General features: G+C 41.2%; 1 long non-coding RNA gene across 1 annotated transcript; it reads left to right on the top strand.

Moving 5' to 3' along the window:
• Nucleotides 1–835: 835 nt before the first annotated feature.
• On the top strand, nucleotides 836–8,850 carry LOC132534755 (uncharacterized). Its single transcript, XR_009546465.1, has 3 exons — nucleotides 836–2,749; nucleotides 3,548–3,661; nucleotides 7,278–8,850. It is a non-coding gene; the product is annotated as an uncharacterized LOC132534755 (long non-coding RNA).
• Nucleotides 8,851–11,161: the final 2,311 nt, after the last annotated feature.

The raw sequence follows: 11,161 nt of genomic DNA, 5'->3' as shown, positions 1-11,161 counted from the left end.
AATCTACAGCACTTAACAAATTGTGATCTCTAAGTTTCTAGATCTTCTGCTGAATTGTTATTTAACAGAAGGGGAGACAGGGAGAGAGAACTGCAGCCCTGCTTCACCACTTGCAAAGCTTTCCTCCTGCAGGTGAAGAGTAGGGGGCTTGAACTTGGGTCCCTGCACATTATAACATGTGTGCTCAACCAGGTACACCACCAACCAGCTCCTCTAACAAGTTCTTAATGATGTTTATGCTGATGATCCAGAGAACCACATTTAAGACTCACTGCTTCAGACAAAACGATGTTTTGTGCTGCCTCTAGCTTGGTAGCAAATTATTTCTATTTCCAACAAGAAAATGGGTGCAACTAGGAACATAAATCAAGAATGTAAATTTTGGATAAGATAGTTAAAATTATATTTAACATATATCCACACAAAAGCCTACATGAATGTACCATTAATTTATACAATCTTATAGTGACCAATAGTGACCCAAATTTAGAAGTGACCAACATATTTTACAGTAGGTGGATGGATTAACAAACCATGGTACAGCCACACAACAGAGTATTACTTGGTGCTATAAAATCACAAACTATCATGAAAAGATATAAATGACCCTTAAATGCATATGGCCAAGTGAAACAATCCAATCTGAAAAGGATACCTATTGCAAGATGCTAACTAAATGACAATCTGGGAATGGGAGAACTACGGAGACAGCAAAAAAAGGCAGTGGTTTCCAGGGACGGGGGAGTGAGATGACAAGCACCGAGGAATTTTTAAAAACAGTAAAAATACACTGAATAGTAGTATAACGACACTCTATCTCATGAGACATTTGCCAAACCCATAGACTACACAATGCCAAGAGTGAGTCTAAGGTAAACGGTGGACTTTGGGTGAATGTGATGTAAGAGTGTAAATGGATTCTAGGTTAAAAAAAAAGAACAAGAAGAAGAAAAATACTGTTGGGAAACTGCAGATGTAGCTGAACATTGGCAGGGCCCATAAACCATTATATTTCCATGCAAGTTTTATTTACAGATAAAACTTTGCCCACGTTGCCCCCTCAGGGTATCACCCATTCCCGTAAGAGCTGAAACCCTAGCAACCATCCCTATGGAGGCTGTCTACCTTCCCAGAGTGCCGTGTTTTCCCCACCCCCTTTTTCTAGCCAATCCTGTCCCGACTTGCCACTTCCAGAATTTCTCCCATGAAAGCCCTCTTGCTTCTGCTTTCTCTCTCTTGCTTTTTTCCTCTCTTCGGCGACCCAGAGAAGGGCTGCTAGGCATAGTGGGAGGCAGCCATTTTGTTAGCTCCACGTGGCCTAAACCACCCTGCTCTCGCCCATTTCTGGGGTGTCTGCATGAATCAATATTTGTGTTCCCACTCCGCTCTGGTCTCTTCTCTCTCCCCCGCAACTTATCCCGACAAATACCTTAGGAAAACTATGGTGGTCATCACTGAGTGTGTGTTACAGGGAGGTGGGGGCACACAACGCTGGAGCTACACCCTCATTATCTTTTAATCTTATAAACCACTAATAAAAAATTCAAACAAAAGAAGTACCAGGGAATGGTGCTGATATGGAGGAAGATTGTACATGCAATGTGTATGGACAAGAAGATTATGAGAAGTTTCTTGCATTTTCTTCTAATTTTACTAATATATCCACAACCGCTCTAAAATTGTGTCAGCTTAGATAGGATTGTTGTAAGATAAGACAGATGGTAGAAAATAAGTGTTTTCCAAATGTATACACACACAAACACAAATATAGATATATGTCATAACCATAATTTGACTGACACATACATATAGGAGTGGCATGGGGACTGCCTGAATGTCCAGGATACTCCCAGTCCCAGCAGTGATGCTTTCTTCTTGTCCCCTGGCAATATGGAGGACTGAAACCAAGGCACAGATAAAATTCTGTCTAGTACAGTCCATTCTCATCGAAGAATCTGAAAACCTGAACAAAGATAAGGCCTCTGTTGTTTTTGTCCCCAAGTTCAGTTGCTCAGTTCTTCTCATCAGTCCTATAAACTTCCACTATTCTTATAATAATTTATTCTTTCTCACATTTCCAAAGCTATCAAAAAAAAAAGTCTTATTTATCAGATGCTTTTCATGAATCATTTCCTCCACAAATTCTTCTTTGGTTCACATTTGCTCTACAGTGTGAGTAAAAAGTCCGTGAGTGAGTGCCAGAGAGTATAAATCATGAAACAGTCTATCTTATGCAACCCCGAAGCCATGACCTTTGCTCCTTATTCTTGATTGTCTGCTGAGTGAAGATTTCATTCCCTCTGGGAAGATAAGGGTTCTGTTGGTGTTGGTCCAGTGCCTGGAACCCCGTTACTGGAGGCCAGTTCTCACACACCTTTCCTTTTGTGTGTGGAGGACAAGCCGAGGAAAGACTTCTGGTAAGAGTGAGAAGCAGCATGAAAATCAGCAGGAAATGTGAACGGGTTATAAAAGTCCTGTCTTTCTGGTTTCCCCACAAAGCAGCCTCCTCAAATACTGGATTGGTGGCACAGCTCCTCCCTTCCCAGAAGTGTGAGTACACCAGGCTTTGACCGGGAAGTCAGAAACAAACTACTTGCAGGAAGTGTTGCCTCCACACATCATCTCCTCATGAGGAAAAAGCAAAGTAGAGTTTCTTAAAATAATGACCAAGAAGCCATTTCGCTTGTGAGTACCACAGAAACAGCACACCAGATGTTAGCTCAGGACTTTCTGATCCCTAGACAACTAGGTAAATTGATCCAAATGCCCGATTTTGTGCCCTGTGCAAGCTCAAAGCCTTCTCCTAGATAACAATAGATTCCAGTGGTGGGAGGCATGGGGTGCATAGGATCATCTTCCCCAAAAGTCTTCAGGTAGGCTTCTTCACAAGATGCCAGAGCAAACTTTAAAATGTAACCTTAGTATGTGGTGGTAAGATCAATCTAGGCCTCATGGGCCTAAGGGGAAACTGTTACCACCACCTTAAAGAATGAAGACTAAGTTGTTGATAGTGGTGCGCCCAAATGAGTGCACAGAATCATGTGCAAAGACCCAGGTTCAAGTCCCTGATTCCCACTGGAGAACTTCAAGGATGTACCTTCATTACCAGTGCAGCAGGGCTATATGTGTTTCTCTTTCTCTCCTGTCTCCCCTTTCCCTCTCAATTTTCCTTTCTCCTATCAGATAAATAAGTTAAATAAAAATTAAAGAAAGAACTCTAAAAAACAAAAAAGAAAGAAAAGGATAAAGATTATCTCAGATTTAGGCTTATTTCCAGAAATCATCTTGAAGAAGCCAACCTTAAGACAAGGTGCACATCTGAAGACAGAGTTGGGTCATATAGAATCACCCCCTCTTTCTTATGTGAGAACCCCCTCCTCCCTTTTGATTCCCCAGCCCCCTATCCCATTCCTTACCAGGGGACATAAACTCTCTACTTTATCTATTTACTCTAGAATTGACAACCATGTAAATTCTCCATGTGTATGTGGTTAAATGTGCTTTTTTTCTCCTCTCCTACTAATCTGGTGTTACTTTATTTGCTTAGCCAGTCCAAGAAGAACCAAGAGGACTGAGAGAACATTCCCCTGCATCCTGACAGTGTTGTTGACGCTGAAATAGAGTTCTCTACCTGGTGCCACAGAGAGCCAAACACTGTCAGGTCAGCTTTTGCAAAAAGGGTAAAGTTTTATTGCCATTCCAAAGCACAGTGGAGACCAACAACAATGCTCAAACCAACCTCCCCCTCCTCTGTGGGGTAGGGGGCTCTAGCAAACTAGAAGATGACTTTGCAGACAAACAGGATGGGTTTGTCTGAGGCTGCCCTACTTCCTGGATTACCATGGACCTTTCCTGCCAAAATCAAGCTTCCAACAGTCCTTACTTCTCTCCTTATTTTGAGAGAGCAAGTCTGGCACATGGGAACAAAAAGGGTGGGAGGGAGGAATGGAGGAATGTGAGTCTCTCTCTCTGCTCACTGTCCTTTTGTTTTGCAAATTTCATCTTAGCTGATCAACTTATAAGCATCAGAAACCCTTCCTGCAAGCAGAGCACTACAGTCCTTTTCTTTGGTTAATGTCAGCCCTCTCTTCCCATTAGGGTGGTCTTGTCCCTTTGGGGTCACAGCTTCATTGAATCTAAACTGAGCGTGTTATGGATCACCACTAGCTACGGAGTACTTCTCTGTTTACTGATTACTTTGAAATCCCTCTTCCTTTCTTTAAAGATTGTTTTTGCCACTAGGGTAATTTCTGGGGCTCATTGCCAGCACTATGAATTATCTGCTCCCTGTGGCTATTTTCTTCTTCTTTTTTTTTTTTTTCTATTTAATTTGATAGGAAAGAAAATTGAGAGAGGAGAGAAAAATAGAGAGGGAAAGAGATAAGACACCAGAGCGGAGGGGCTTGAACCTAGGTCTTTGAGCATGGTGATATACGCGCTTAACTGGGTGTGCCACAGCCTGCCCCCCACCCCTTTGAAATCTCAAATATGCTCTCTCTCTTCTGAGCTCCACCAACCCTTGGCAGAAAACAAGATCTGCTTTAATTTTCTCATACATTGTTCTCTCTCTCTCTCTCTCTCTCTCTCACACACACACACACACACACACACACACACACACACACACACACACACACACCCGCTAGCAAATAAGTGAATTCAGTATATTTTACAATTTTTTCAGATATGGAAGACAAAATTTTGAAGCTCTCCTATGACAGCTTTCCTAGGTATATTTCATCAATAGCCTTGATCTCTGACTGTTCAGCCTCAGGCCGCCTTGCTCATAACACTTTCTCCATCCTCTCTCTTCTTCCTCATTTACTCTTCCTCTGGGAAAAAAAGTCTATTGATTTTATTAGCTCATGCAAAACACTTGGGCAGTCCCCTAGTTGCTTCTGCTCCTGTCTTCACTGTGTCCTCTCCTCAGAATCTCAACAATTGCCCAAGCTGAGAATGGGGCAGACTTCTGGACTTCAGGCTCTGCTTTGTTTTGGTGGAGCTGGCCCACGTCCACTTCACTGCTCCCGGGCCCCACAACACCAAAGCTTCTTCCCTTGCCACTGCACCTCCCACTAGGGTACCAGGGATCAAACGTGAGTCAACTGGATGGTATCCTTCAAATTCTGTCTCTCCAGGCCTTTGGTTCTTTAAAGAATGATTTACTTTTATGACCGAAAGTACAAGGCACCATGCAGTTCTGGCAAATGCAATGCTAGGAATGGAGCCTGGGGACTCTTGCATGCAAGCCCTATGCTATAGCTATTGCCCTGGCCCAGGCTGTGGTCTTTAAGTGGGGTTTCCAGAGTGGCCACGCCTGCACCACCGGGAACCGGTGACACCTGTTGGGAATGCAAACTCTCAGCACCCCCCCCCCAACAGACCTCCTGCATCAGACCCTCTGGAGGTAGGCCCAGAAATCTGAGTGCACACAACTGCCAGGTGATGCAGGTGCCCATGGAAGTTCTGAAACCACTGCCTTGGTGAATGCCAGGTAAGGAACTATGGAAGCACAGCTACCAACAGAAAAGATGGAGAGAGTTCCACACCTACTGTTGCTTCCAGAGGCATGGCCAATAAGTGAGTCAAAAAGAACTTGGTTGAGTCACTACCACCACCACCACCCCTGTAATCTCAATCACTTTCCTGATGTAGCTTCAAGGCAAAAGCCTCATCTCCCAGTTGCCACTGAATTACCACACTCCTTCAACAAGCACCTGTGAAAGCAGGACCAGTCTGAGCCTTCACTGCCTGCTCACGTGCTGCTGTAGCTACCACACAAACTCATGGCCTAAAAGCCAAAAATAGCCCACTTATAATCAGAAAACAACTGTTTCAGACAGACACAAAATAAGGACTGGGTAGCTGATCTGTGACTGTGGAAGCCAAAAAGGACAGCTGACTATAGTGATTGTTTGTAGCTTTATTTTACATTGGGGTGTTGGAAAAGTCATGGCACAGTTGTTTTGTTTGTTTGTTTGTTTGTTTGGGGGTTTTTTTGCATAGAAAAATATATTAAGACTTTTTGAAAGACCAATATTATCAAGCACGGGCCTTCTTCTCTGTTTGTATTTTAAAATGAAATTGGAGCACAGGGACTGTAAAATAACTTTAGTTTTTGTTTGCCAGGGTTATCGCTGGGACTTGACGCCTGCAGGACGAATCCACCACTCCTTTTTTATTTTTAAATTTATTATTTGATAGATTTATTATTTGAGAGTGGAGAGGAGGGAGAGGGAGAAAGAGAGAGAGAGAGACGTACAGTCTGGCTTCACTGCTCATGAAGCAGTGTGTGTCCCCCTGCAGATGTGGAGTGGGGAGCTCAAGCCCAGATCCTTCCGCACGATAATGTGTGCGCTTAACTGGGTGTACCACTGCTCAGCCCCCCAAAACAATGTATATTTTCTGGTAAATTCCAGATGTCCTAAACTCTTACGTCATATTTCCAACATTAAGGTGTTATCAGATATATCACATTCTTTAAAAGGTTTGTTTGGTTATGATTATTTATTCATGCAGCTTAATATTGATAAAGTAAGGCAGAAACAAGTTTACTTTTGCTAAAATTTGTGTAATGGGGGGATTCTGGGGGTGGCACACCTATGTGCAAGGATCCGCACAAGGACCTGGGTTCAAGCCCCAGCTCCCCATGTGCAGCAAGGACACTTCACAAGGGTGAGGCAGGACTGCTAGTGTCTATCTTTCTCTTTCCCTCGCTATCTCCCATTCCCCTCTCAATTTCTCTCTGTCCTATTGAACAATAAAATAAAATTTGGGTAACTAAGATTTAATGAAAGCTGTCATTTGAAGTTGTTGACATTTCTTATCTTCAGTATTGTTAACACTTTCAAGAAATGCTTGTTTTTAGAATGATGGAGTGATGCAATTTTGTAATAAAGAGATTATATGAAATTTCAGTACCACTCCCCCACTTTATCCTATTTAAACATCAAATTAACAGTAGCTATACTTCATGAAATCTTTGCTCTCACTGTCAAGAGATTAGTTCACTAGTAGACAGAAATTTACACTGACATTAGCCACAGATCAAGGAGAAAGAAACAAATAACACATCCCAAACTGTAGCAACCACAGAGAAACTGAGTTACACATTAGTTTCCAAGGAAAAATACGCAGTTTTCCACGGGAATGATTCATAGCAAGTTCTTCCTCTTAACTGACTTCCAATACCAATACACCACACAGCTCAGAGCAAAGAAAGGGAGATGATACACAGATAATTACAGACAAAGGTGGCCTTTTTTTTTTTTAAATAGATGTTACAGACACAGCATCAGAGACTTCACTCTTCAAACTGTGTAATTCATGTGAAAAACTGCAAGGGGTCCTTACACCGCAAAACTGTCTGGAATGTCTCACTATCTGAAGCCAGGAAGACAGATTCAGAATGCAAAACACTGTACTTAAGAAAGAAATGCAATCACCAAAGAAGAACAACTGTAGAGTCAACAATGAGTAGAGGATAAAAAAAGTCTTGTAAGTGGCTCAGTGTCAAAAAAAAAAAAATTAAAACACATAATTTCATATATTTTATCTTGATTTTCTTTATCATACTCAACCTTTAGATAAACATAAAGCAATGTAAGTAAAACTGAAAAATAATAAGTACTAATGTATTATTCATTATGTGCTCTCTGCCTGAATCTGCATTTCCCTGAAGCAAAAAATCTAAGCAAAAGTCTATATACTGCTGCCTTATTATTTAACTTATAAAATTACAGAAATAAAACATTATTAGAAACAGGGCTGAGGGTGTGGGTTGACCTGCAAATAGCCATGTCCAGTAGAGAAGCAATTACAGAAGCCAGAACCTTCTGCACCCCACAATGAAACTTGGTCCATCCTCCCAAGGGGTAAATGATACGGGAAGATAGCCAGAGGGCTCTGAACCCCCATTTGACCAGGACCCTAAGTGTTTGTTGCCAGGAATACTGTTTTCACACCACCACTGAAAGGAAAGCAAATTTCACACCAGGAAAAGATAGGCACTGTTTCTCTTACCTGAGAGAGAAGAGGAAGAAAGTAAAGACACCCAGAAGTAGTAAGAGGTGTAGATGTGACTTAGAAAGGAAGTGAAGGTAGTAACATAGAAAAAAAGTTAGACAAAAAAAAACAAAAAACAAAAAAGACAGATATAGATACACAGTTATAAAGTCAACCCATAGATGCAAGCTTGGGAGAACCACTGCAGTTTCCAATGGAAGCAATGGCGGTGGGAATGGTGTGGAATTATGTCCCTATTACCTTATAATTTTTAATCAATACTAAACCACTAATAAACAAGTAACAGTTAAATAACACACACGCAAAGAAGTATAACATTATAAAATAATGCAACAAACCATATTATTATTACCCCATTAGTAGGGAATACAATCCCAGGAAAGCAGGAATGAAGAGGAAAGAAGTGAATCAAAGGAGAGGCAGCAGACTCTAATAGCTTATACAGACTCTTGGATTGTACCATCTTCTGTAACCTTCTTCCGAAAGGCTGTATAGGCCATTACAATCTCAGAACAATACATCCAGGAGAGAAAAGAAAAAAAAAAAAGTATCGCTTGATAAGCGTTTCTTGTTGATCAAACTGACTGCCCAGTGGGTTGTACAGGCTTTCGAATCCTGCAGTCGCCCACTTCAACAGCAACAGGAGTCACAGGACAAAAGGTTAAAAGTGCACTGGACAGGTGTGAGGCAGAGCACTGTCGCCTTTTTCCTTTGAGATGTCAGAGGTGCAAAAGCTCACTGCAACAAATGCCCAGAGACTAGAAGTAGCTGACTAAGAGGGCAGATTTATCACATCAGCTTTCATTACAGCTCACTCCTTGCACTGCTCACTCCTCCCACATCATACATCGTTTCCATCCCGTAACTTAGACTTGAACTGCTGCTGACAATGCTCTCACATATCCTGAATGGAAATTCAAGTCTAATATGGCATAGAAACCTTTTTAAATAGCTGACCACTTTGGAAACACATTAAAATTACTCTCCTTGGGAATATACTTACAAAGTAGAAAGAACATGTTTTGTTTTATTTTGGGGTGTGTGTGTGTGTGGACCACTGTGGTGGGTCAAGATGTTTACCATAACCTGTTGCTTGAAATCATCAGTGGACTTCACTCTAGCCTCATGTTCTCTTGGATGTTTCCTTATGACCCAAGATTATTCTGAGTCAGGCAGACCGTATATTTATCTGCTTTGGAAAGAGCAATATAGTTTTGGTGGCCTTTTACTTAAACTCTTAATGCAGGCCTTTGGCTCTTCATCATCAAATTGCTTTAGGAAGGAGAAGGACTTAAGCCAGTTTTTAATGTTTTTTTACCTTGCCCTCCACTACAAAGAAAATAAGCTTGGTGTGCTGGGACATGGAGTACAGTATTTACAAAGACTGACATGTTAATTGCTGTACTCTTGGAGAACCTGTGTGCAGAGGAGAGAAAGAACACTAGCTCATCCTTGTTTGATCCCACAAGTCATGCTATAATTGAAGTTAAAGTGTTTCTAGCCTTTGCTACAATTCAGGCTAAAATGATTTCAGTTTCTCTCAGCTCTCTCCAAGGAGGGTTCAAATCATGCACTAATAAGGGTTTCCCACTGTCAGCACAGCACTTGTTTTCTTCTGCCAGGATTTATTTTGATATTCCCAAAGTTCCCAATTCTGAGTGTCTCCCAACTATTGCATGCCTCCCTGAAATAGTGCTAATTTGACCCAGGAGTCCACTCCTGTCAGTCATAGGATGAGAAGATTTTTCTGACGTATTTGGACGACTGTCACACTAGGACCAGGAGGGCAACATTACATTCCATGTCAGGGTCCCCCTCCCACACCTCCACAATTTCAATACACACTGCACCAACACTTCAGTTTTTACTCCCCTCTAGGAGCAACACTGTGTGCATTTGTCCATGTTAAAACTTTAATATATATATATATATATATATGTGTGTGTGTGTGTGTGTGTGTGTGTGTGTGTGTGTGTGTGTGTGTGTGTGTGTGTATATATATATATATATATATATATATAACAAAGAAATTGGTATGTCTTTTTAAAAATATCTACTTCAACCAAAATGCTTATATTTAAAATAATAGGGTTTATTATCCAACATGGGATACTTGTCTGAAACAAATATCACATCAAAGAGAAGACGGGGCACAAGGCATAGCCCAGAACTCTGGTAGGTGGGTGGATCGATACGTATGTGGTCATTTTCCTTCTAAGGAGACATGGTAGTCCCTTGCTGTCTCTGAAACTCATTCTCACTCTCCACCATTAATCAATATTAATGCTTGCAGCAATTTCTTAGCAAGTCCTCTCTATTTTTCTATATAATATGTGACCAGTTCTTGATTAATCCAGTTTAGACTTTGCCGACTTCCCACAACAGGGTAAGACAGAATGCATTTATACCACTGGCCTCCCCTTCCCTTGTAGAATCACATTGTTATTTCAGCTAAATTATGTTTATAAAATTCACTCTCTCAATGTTATTATTCACTGCAGAATCAGCAATACATTTTGTATAAAAGAAATGGTTCTAGTTTTTTGGACTTTTTATATATTTTTTCTTGAATTTAATAACGGACTTTTTATTGATATTGTTTTCTCTAACGTCACATGTCAACTGCCATCTGTATACTCTCTCCATCTCAGACCCCTTGGGCTAATCCAGCATACGTCCTATCCTCCAGGCACTCTCCTTTCTGGGGACCCAGACTCCTTGAGTCAACCTGACTTCAAGGTTGCTGCCCAGGAGCCATCTTGGACATTCTTGTTGCTGGTCTTCTAAGTTGCAGTCTTCCTGATCTGTTTCTCTACTGAGATGAAGCACACCCACCTACAAGTTTGCAGGGAATGTATGAACACATGTGTGAATGCCTTCCTGCTAGTTAACAGTCCTATTGAGTTACATGGCATTACCAGTCCTTCTTCCTGTGTACCAACTATGTAATTGCAAGTAGAAAATTATTTGCACTCAAAATGTCAAGGTCTACACTGTCTTCTAATACTTACTGTAACAGTAAGTCAGGTGTTTTTATGATACATATATCTTTATTAGTACTTGATTTTCATTGCTTCTCCTCTGGAAAACTTATAATCTTCCTCTGAATCCCTGGCAAATAATCAAGGATTTTTAA

The sequence above is a fragment of the Erinaceus europaeus genome, chromosome 19 (genome assembly GCF_950295315.1).
Source record: "Erinaceus europaeus chromosome 19, mEriEur2.1, whole genome shotgun sequence".
NCBI classification, from domain to species: domain Eukaryota; kingdom Metazoa; phylum Chordata; class Mammalia; order Eulipotyphla; family Erinaceidae; genus Erinaceus; species Erinaceus europaeus.
The sequence above is the reverse complement of the archived record's forward strand: the minus strand, read 5'-3'. Positions and strand labels throughout refer to the sequence as shown.